Below are 10,350 nucleotides of genomic sequence, written 5' to 3' on the forward strand. Positions count from 1 at the left end.
ATCACAAACTTGATCAGCATCAGATTGATAAACTTGTTGAAATGTATTATATTTTTCAATTTTTTAATGCAACTACCTCTTTGGCAAGATTATTGTATTTTACTATTAATTCATCTTCTTCCCTTCATTGATAAATTCCTTCACTACTAGAAGATATGGAAGGCTTAGAGCCAATCAACGCTCTCAAGTGGGTTAAGACCTTCCCATTGATGGGTTTTCTTAGCAATCTGATCTAAGAATTTTAAAGGATCATCAGGTTCCTTTGACATAAAATTCCCATCACATAGACTCAAGAAATTGACGATCTCGAGAGAGAAGACTGTCGTATATGAAACTAGCAAGGCGCCAATTTTCAAAATCATGATATGGGCACAAACTCAAGAGATTCTTACATATTTGCTACGTTTGGTACAATGATTCACTCTTTTTGATAATAGTAGAAATTTGTTGCTTTAGATGTAGTCTTATGATTCGGAAAAAAAGTTTTGAAAAAATTCATCAGTCATTTCAAACCACAAATAAATAGACCTAGCCTTTAATTCATACAATCAACTTTTTGCTTTGTCTTTCAAGGAGAAGGGAAAAAATTTAATCTCACTCCATTCAGTTGATCAGGTTTAATATTATAAAAAGTGCTAACGACATCTTCATATTCCCTAACATGCACATAAGGATCTTTATTCTCCAAACCATGAAAAATAAGGAAAAAGATGAATCATTCCATATTTAAATTCATAATTTGGCATATTAGCAAGAAAGACATGCAACACGAGTTGGATGCAAATAGTCTTTGAATGTTCTGGAGGGGGGATTGGGGAAGGGTTTCCCTCGCTTCCATGACTTTACGATCACCCATGTTGACAAACTCACATCATTATAAAAAAGATCTCCAAACAAAGTTTTAGCTTAAGGTTTGGATGCTTAACAAATCTGCCTCGATATATCACATGAAAATTGAAGAAACAAAGAGTACAATAAGCTAAAAACAATACAAAACAAACAAATAAAAAAGAAACAAAAAATACAAATAAATGGAAATAATGTACCAGCCTACCGAGTGGAGAAAAATCATGCGCTCTTTGCCAAGTTAATGTCTTAGCAACAATGCCAAAAATTGCTTGCTAAACCCAAGTGCAAGTGTTGCATAGCAGTATAAATTTGAAGTCTGAGTGTCGTATTCCTCAAAGAGCATTGAAAAAGAATGCCAAATTTATCAAAACTGAAGCAAAGTACAAGACCGAATGAGATATAACTTGTAGAAGAAAAATTCAACAATGAAAAACACTAAAGCATCATGGTTCCTCTCACATACAACTATGCAATTTTACTATTCCTATTCCTTTTTATAATTCAAATGAGATAAAAAGAATGAGTGCTCTCAATTGGAAGATATAGCAATTGAGTTTTATCCATATAAAACAACTTGAAAAGTGATTTTCATTAGATATATTCAAAACAAAATGTCCATTCAATTCCTTATAGAAATAATCTCAAATATAATTTGTACCTACAACATCAAATTATTAAGAAATTACTCTGTCGAAATCGTACCATTATGTTCACTAAAAACATGAATGTGAAACAAAAGTACAAGAAACACATGATTAAACTTTTGAATCATAACTAGCATTCACAAATTCAAATATAGAATAAATTAGATGTTGAATAAATTAGATGTTGTAGGTACAAATTATATTTGTTTCACATTCATGTTTTTACTCTGTCACAAAAATGAGGGCCATAGAGCCAAACATAATTTATTATTTCAAAACTACAACTTAAATTCAAATTCAACAACTAAGTTTTATGTTGTTAAATGTTTTTAAAAATGTTGTTTAAGTTCATTGTTAAATGTTTTATTTTTATGTTGTATAATTTTTATGTTGTTTAATGTTGTTTAATGTTGTTTAAAATTGTTCAATGTTGTTTCATATTATTTAATGTTATGTAATGTTTAATGGTTTAGGAAGTTATAGGGAAAAAAAAAGAATTTTTAAAACAGATTTTGAAAAAAAAAACTGTAAAAAAAAAAAAAAATTTAAAATAACGATTAGTTGACGTTAACAGCTAGCCATTGCAAATTTGAATTTCAGCCCGGCTCGGGGCCAGCTGGCTGGCTGGTTTAAGCTGGCCGGTTGGCCCTTTTACCATTTTTTGTCCAATGGGGCCCACAAGCTCTTTCGCTTGGCCTTCGGTTGGAGACAATTTTAGAGTTATTGTCGATCATCTGACCCTCTGGACCCTTAGGTTGGAGATGGCCTTAGTTCACCATGAAAAAAAACACACTGTAAAAAGTTTAAGGGTAAAATACAAAAAACTACCTCAATTATTGGTGTCACGACACTTTCATACCTTATCTTTTCAAATTGACAATGTCATACCTCATCTTTAGAATTTGGTCCAATGTTATACCTTCCGTTATTTGGCCATTTACTTTTCAATTAAATGCTGACGTGGCTTGATTCGGGGCCCACTTTGTATTAAAAAATCATTAAAATATTATTAAAAACTAAAAAAAATATATTAAATATTAAAATAATAATAAAAAGTCAAAAAAAAAAAAAAAAAAAAAAAAACCCTCATTTCATCCCTCCCCTCCCGCTCCCCCCTCCTCTCTCTTCTCCCTATCTTCATCTTCATCTTCCTCCCCCATCTGCAAAACCAAAAAAAAAAAAAAAAAAAAAAAAAATTTCCAGTTTGTCTTCTCCCCCACACCCACACTCAGTTTCCCCCTCCCCACCCCCTATTCTCCCTCCTGCAACCCAAAAAAATAAATAAATAAATAAAAAATAAGCCCCCAGATCCCGTCGGCGAGAAAATGGGTGTGTAGAGAAGGTGGAGGATGGGTGCACAGAGAAGGTGGATTTGGGGTTTAATGGGTTTTCAAAATTTTTTTTTTTTTCTTCCTCCTCTTTTTTTTTCCTCTTATTCTTCTTCTTCCTCCTTCGCCTTCTTCTTCTTCCTCCTTATCCTTCTCCTTCTCCTTCTTCTTCTTCCGTGGGGGGGTTGATGGGTTTTCAATTTTTTTTTTCTTCCTCATCTTCTTCTTCCTCTTTCTCCTTTTCTTCCTCTTCTTCTTCTTGAAGGAAGATTTGTGAAAAATAAGTTCATTTGAACAACATCAACAACATGCAATTAACAATTAAAAGGCGGAATCATGTTTATATGCACTCAAAAACAAAACTTAACCCATGAACTTCAAAGCCTAGTAGATAGGTGAACCAAGACTCAACTCAAAACAAAGTGAGTTGAGAAATCAATACCTTTGTAGATTCCTCTTTGCATAAGCAAAGGCTAATCACCCAAAGAGAGGGCCTTCATTCCTTGCATCTTAGATCCATGGATTTGGATGGATGAAAAAGGTTTCTCCAAGTTCCCAAAATTGAGAACCTCTAAGTCTCCACACCAAGGCATATTGTAGAAGAAATGAGTGACCTAGAGGAAGTAAGATTGCTAGCTTTTCCCCTCTAGATTGGCCGGCCTCTTTGAGAGCAAAGGGAGGTTTGTGTTCTCATCTTTACTCCTAAGAAAACCCTAAGGATGAAATGGCTATAAAGATGTCTTTATACCACCTCACAATGGAGTGGCAAACTTGCAATTAAGCCAAGTTCACTACCCTCCTCTAAATGGCCGGCCTAAGGGGATTTATTGGGCTATTTGGGCCTTTGTGAATCATTATTCATTAAGTTGTCATACAACTTAAGTCAATGGACTTGGCGTTCGAAGCCCATTGGGCCTTAAGGTCCAAAACTATCCCGAGGTCTTTAACGAACTTATTCGTTTGATCAATTAACATATTAATTAATCCTTGCCATAAATAATTAAACCATTTAATTATTCTTACTCATCTCCGTTGAATCTTCAATCTCTACCTTACACGGTGTACGATCCATTAGGTTCCTTTTAGCGAGGCAGTGGGCGATTCAAACTCTTTCAAATCGATTGTGAATTGAAACTTACTTTCAATTCTCCCGTTAGTGATAATACACTTTTAGGGCTTCCACAAACCATGGTTGACGCCTAGCAGCATGTCATGGTTACCCAAGCTAATCAGAAGAGGTGGAGAACCTATTCAGTTTTAGGATTACAAATGCAATACGGTCTTTCTCTAATACAATACTCTTGACCACATTGTTTGGTTTGATAGTTTATTCAGGTCTACTATCCAATGTGAGTCTTGTGCTTATATGATTACCTTGAATGTGATTTGGAACACATTCCTAAATCTCATTCATACTTTGGCCAAAGATTCTTAATCATATCATAGAGTATTCTCCCTCAAACAGTTTGAAGGTTAGAGATCCCTTGTTGCGCATTCACTTGCCTCCATGGCTAAGTGGCTTAACCCCAACGATGTCGTGGACACCCTCCTGATGGAGTGACTTTCACATAATCAAAGATTAAGGACCTAACCACAAGACAACTGTGATGCCTCAGGTCAAAAGACTAATTTGCATTATCCCAACCATGAGTTCTCATGTGACATGAATATGAGAACTCTTCGTTGATCGTGTTCAGTGAACTCATTCTCTATTGAGCACCTACATACTTGTCTTGATGTCACACACACCAATGACTCGAGACTAGTCACTCTCCCTGAGAGAAGACATAGCACGTACTGATCTTAACGGACTGTCAATGCCCAATTGACAATCCTATGATCAGGAACGTTTAGGATGTGTCAACGAAAGAATGGTCTCATGAATCTAACTTCTTTAGATCGCATTCTTCCAATCACATATTCCTTGGACTTATCGTTCAAGCATATAACATTTATATGAGACGGCTCAAACAATAATCTTTGCCCTTTACATTTAAACTACATTAGTTTAACTTTGTGAAATGTCCGTAAAGTATCATCATATGATTGGTTTTAGGGCACATTTCCAACACTTCTCCCTCTTTCTCCTTCTCCTTCTCTTTCTTCTTCTTCCGCGCCCACGCGCACCGGAGGGGGGCGGAATGTTTTTTTTTTCCTTCCTCCTTCTCCTTCTCCTTCTCCTTCTTCCGCAGGGGGGGTTGATGGGTTTTCAAAATTTTTTTTTTTTTTTTTTGGGGTTTGCAGGTGGGGGGAAGAAGATGAAGATGGGGAGAAGAGAAAGGAGAGGGGAGGGGGAGGGGAGTGATGAACTGAGGGTTTTTTTTACTTTTTATTATTATTTTAATATTTAAAAAATATTAAATAATTTTTTTTTAGTTTTTAATAATATTTTAATGATTTTTTAATAGAAAGTAGGTCCCGAATCAAGCCACATTAGCATTTAACTGAAAAGCAAACGGTCATGTAACGGAAGGTATAACATTGGACCAAATTCTAAAAATGAGGTATGACATTGTCAATTTTAAAAGATAAGGTATGAAAGTGTCGTGACACCAATAGTTGAGGTAGTTTTTTGTACTTTACCTAAAGTTTAAAGTAAAATTGATAGAAAATGGGCGAGAGAGCAGAAGCTTCATCAACCTTTTCATTTTATATCCTTTTTGCCGTTGTGGCCTGGTAAACGTCACATCTCCTTTTAATTTGAGAAATCACTCTTCTTTCATGGGCTAGGTCAATAGGTAATAAAGCTACTCTTGAACATAAAACCCAATTCTTTCTTGTCTTTGCCGAGACCTCACAAAACAATTTCTTCATCTTTTAATTTCTTTGCACCACACTTATGTTCATGGACATAAAGATCCATAACATCTACGTCAAAGCTAAATAAAGGGTAAATTACACAAAACTACCTCAACTATGGGTATAATCACAATCGCATACCTTATGTTTTTAAAATTACAATGTCATACCTCATTTTACGAATTTATTGCAATGTTAGACCCTTATCAGTTTTCTGTTAATTTCTCTATTAAATGTTAACATGGCTTAAAACGAAGCCTACTCCCTAACTCAATTGGATTAAACAATAATTAAATACTTAAAAACAAAAATAAAATTATTTAAATATATTTTTTAAATGTGGGACCCATGCACCCCAAAAAATCCATCACCCTTCTTCCCCATCCATCCGTGTTCCCCAACCTACCTTCCTTCACTCCAAAACTAGAGCCCCGCTGCCGCCCTCTCATTCTCTATCTCCATCTCCCTCCCATGGTGCTTTTCCCCTCCTTTTCCACCACATTCCACTCTAATCCTATGCACCCTCATAGCCCTCTTAAAGGGCAATATCGCCCACTTCAAAATCCTGGAAATCATAGTTCGATCTGCCATGAACGGTGGCCAAACAACAAAACTATGAGTGGTTCATGTTCGTGGCACTGAAAGCAGTGGAACGGTGGTGGTGGCAACGGTGCTTGTTGTCGGAGTTCACCATAAACTCACATAGGAAGCTCGCCTAGAAAACGGGTCGGGATGTCAATCTGGACTCACTTCCCGCACTAACAATTCATAAAAACCCAAAACAAAATTTACATTCTTTTTCCCATTAAATGGAAAGAGATAGAGAGAGAAAGTGAGTCAGTGAGTGGTGGATGTAGAGAAAAAGAGAATGTATGGGCAGGGTGACGTCATCCATGGTGGCCAAGTGCACCTCTCTCTTCCAAGTCTGCCATTTTTTGCTACTCTGTCATTTTTGGAATCTTAGGGTTTTTTTCTTTATATTTTATTTTATTTTATTTTTAGATTTAAGCTTTGTGTCATTAATTACTTGCTAGTGTTGGCAATTGGGTTTTTCTAAATTCAGAGTTTTTTGTTATGGATTTTGAGTCTTTGACGCATTTAGAAAGGACGATGAGGGTGTAACGATAGAGATTAGAACAGAATGTGGTGGAGGAGATGGAGGTAGAGGAGGAGAAGGCAGCGGTGGGTTTTTGGTTTTGGTTTGGGGGCACACGGGTAGATGGTGAAAAAGGGTGATGGGTTTGTAAGGCTGGGGGCCATATTTAAAAAAAAATATTTAAATGATTTTATTTTTATTTTTAATATTTAATTAATTTTTTAATTCAGTTGGGCTAAAGAGTAGGCCCTGCCTCGAGCCACGTGTGACAGCCCGTTCCGAAATAATTTACCGATGGTGTGGGTATGACATTTTTGCCCTTACTCGTTAGTGGTTGTGTGTATGTGAATGGGCTACGTTTTGGGTTGGCTTTAGGGATTGGTTTAAACATACACACACATGTCCACACATGCACACGTGCACCTTTCTTCTTCCTTTCCTGGTTCTGTCTCTTTCATCCTTTTCGACACTTCTTCTATTTTCACCATATTTGTGCGGACATCATCACACCTCACAATTTTGGCACGGATCGAGATTCCAAATACCCTCTTTGTGTTCCTTGTGACCTAACCAACACACACATACCCTTAGTTTGGCTTGGAACCCTCGAAAACCCTTTGAATCCGTGGACTCCGTCGATGGTACTGTTCACATGCTCGTGATCATGGACGTTTTATCGAGTTTTAAGATCACTGGGAGTCTTAAAACCTTATCACGAAGCTCGGAGAGCAAGTTTGAAGGATTTTGGACGTTGGGATAACAAGTTCTAAAGTTGGCCGAATTTTGTGAGATTTCTCCGGCGAGATTCCGGCATTTTTGGTGCTTCAAAGTGGTATAAACTTCTTTCACTTGTCCTAAGCTTCATTTTGACATAAATTTTGTGAAGTTTGGTTGAGAAATGAGTAAGAAAAGTAGGTTTGAAGATTTTCCAGAATCCGGCGACGCAGCGCTGTCGACGCCGGATTTCGATGACCTGAGGTAGGAGACGACGGAATATTCCGTCAAAGTTGACGGAATATTCCTAACGAAGACTAGCGGTGTCAGGTTAAAGTTAACGGAATATTCTGGTTTTGACGGAATATTTCCTAACGACGTTAGGGATTCCGTCCGTGTGCCAGGCACGTCCCTGCGCGTGTGGCCGTGCCTTGGCCGGCACGTGGGGGCGCGTGAGGCTTCAAAAAAAAATTTCTAAAAATATGGGGGTGTTCGTGGGATTAAGTAGAGCATGTTGGTATATTCAAACACCCTAATTGAGCAATGTATGAGAAGTTATTACCTAAGGTTGGTTATGTGCATTAAATTGACGGTTTTATAGTTGTTTCACATATAGGTGAGGATTATCCTGAGGACGAGCGCAGCCACGCGAAGCTCGGGGCCTACGAATCTTCTACATATCAGTGAGTGGGCTTTTGTTTTCAGTATATATATATATATTATGATTGGTATTTTTCCAGAAATTACGATTTAAAGGTTTTATAATCGAAATGGTTTATAATTGAAATGCCATGTTGAATATCGTTGATATTATTATTGTGATTGTGTTGGTTATGTTTTGGTACCGCGGATGCTCAGGTAAGTCAAGTGAGTATGTTTGTTAGTGATAGTTATGATGATGACGAGATTGAGTTATAGCTCATATTCCTGCACCTCGGTGTTTGTGCTCCGCCAGAGTAAAGCCTAGCCTTTATGTGATTGTTCACCTCCCGCACCGTATGCTCACCTTGGATCCAAGGCAGGTGCCAGCCTGTCGTACATACCACGATAGGTGGTTCCAACTCATAGGTAACTTGCGATACATCGCACAACCTTCACATGATCGGAGCACTGAGCGTATTTATATACACCAGCCTATCGTATAGACCACTATAGGTGGTTCCGACTCGTGTGCAGGATAGTGGTTGACGTATTGATATTATTAGCATATTATGATTTGTTTTATCTCAATTGCTTGATGCTTATACTGTTTGATTGGATATTTTGACATGGCATATTCTGGCATGGCATATTTGAACTTTATCGTTTTTTTAGCATGATTTGATATACAAGTACGTATAGTATTTTCTGGGAAAGTATATGAGTTTTACAGAGAGGGGTTATTACTTGATATTGAAATGGTTTGGAAAAACTTTGTTTTTGCCCACTCACGTTTTCTGTTTTGCGCCCCTCCAGGTTTTAGGTAGCGGTGACGTTGGTTGCGAACGAGGCATTGGGGCAGTTTTGATTGAGTACCCTCCATGTAGGATTTTCTAGTCATCGCTTGTGTAGTACTTGTTTATTTGGAACTACACCAAGGATACTTGAACTTTTACTTTGCGTTTTTTTCCTTTTATTTTCGTCACTATCACTCACTGATCTTTTTATTGTAAATTATCTTGTTCGGCTTTATATTCTCATATTTTTCACTCTAGTACTTCCGCATTGCGCACTTGGCTACGTCATCCTCACGTGACGGCCAGCACGCCCCAATATTTGGATCGGGGTGTGTCACCACATCAGCACTTAAAAGAGAAATTGACAAAAAAACTGACGCATGTCTGACATTTCAACAAATTCATAAGATGAAGTATGACATTGTAATTTTTAAAACATGAAATATGAGATTATGGTTCAATACATAGTTGAGGTAGTTTTTTATAATTTACTCCTACATAAATGAATCAAATAAGCCATGTTGACCAAAAATACATAGTAAAACACAATTCAATAAATTACTAAAGAAAAATACTTAACGAGTATAATAAAAGCGCACTAAACATGCGCTTTTGAGAAATTGTCAAATATAAAGTTTAGTATAGATTTTTGTGACAAGAAGATTGTTTAGGGGAAGAAGATAATCATGTGTGAGCCAATGGCCCAATGAATAGCGTTTTTTGGTGTCACAAACTTCATAAAAAAAGAAAAGAAAAGGACAAAAATGCATCTCAAACAAAAAACTTCAAAAGCAACCCAAAATAATGTATCAAATGTGGTAGGAGTATTTTCGTCATTTTAACAATATTTTTTAATAATTTTTTTTTTTTTGTGTATAGTTTTTTTTAAATAATTTGTACCTCACAATAGGCTTCAATCGGTTATTCATTAAATATTATTTTTCTCTATTTTTAAACACGTTCAAATCATCTTAAGAGACATGTGATGCCGGTTATAAAAAAAAAATTTTGCATGTGGATAATAATGTGATTAAATTAGTTGTCAAATAAATTTTTTTTTTTTAACAAATGATATTATCTATATACTAAGGGGGAGAGAGTGGACTTAGCCTCACAATGAACTAGCAATAATGTGATTCAATTAGTTGTTTATTAAATATTATTTTCTCTATTCTTAATATAAATTCAATAGATATCGATTTTATTATGTGGATTCAGCTGTTTTAATTAGGTTATGAGGAGGTTCTTTTAGCATGCTCTAAGATTATTCATTTACTTTAAATATTTGAATTTTTTTTTTTATCAATTTACGCATATAAATATATTTTAAACGTGTAAATCGTGCATAACACTCTATGATTCGAAAAATGTCATGCGCACATCAAGTGAAGGCTAGTGTTTAAGAAAGCAGACAATGAGCTTGGTACAATGAATTATGAGGGTGCGTATAGCGGACAATGAGACTAATTTTAATCAACACTCAT

Source organism: Pyrus communis, chromosome 9 (genome assembly GCF_041283825.1).
Source record: "Pyrus communis isolate YQ-2024b chromosome 9, ASM4128382v1, whole genome shotgun sequence".
Taxonomy (NCBI): domain Eukaryota; kingdom Viridiplantae; phylum Streptophyta; class Magnoliopsida; order Rosales; family Rosaceae; genus Pyrus; species Pyrus communis.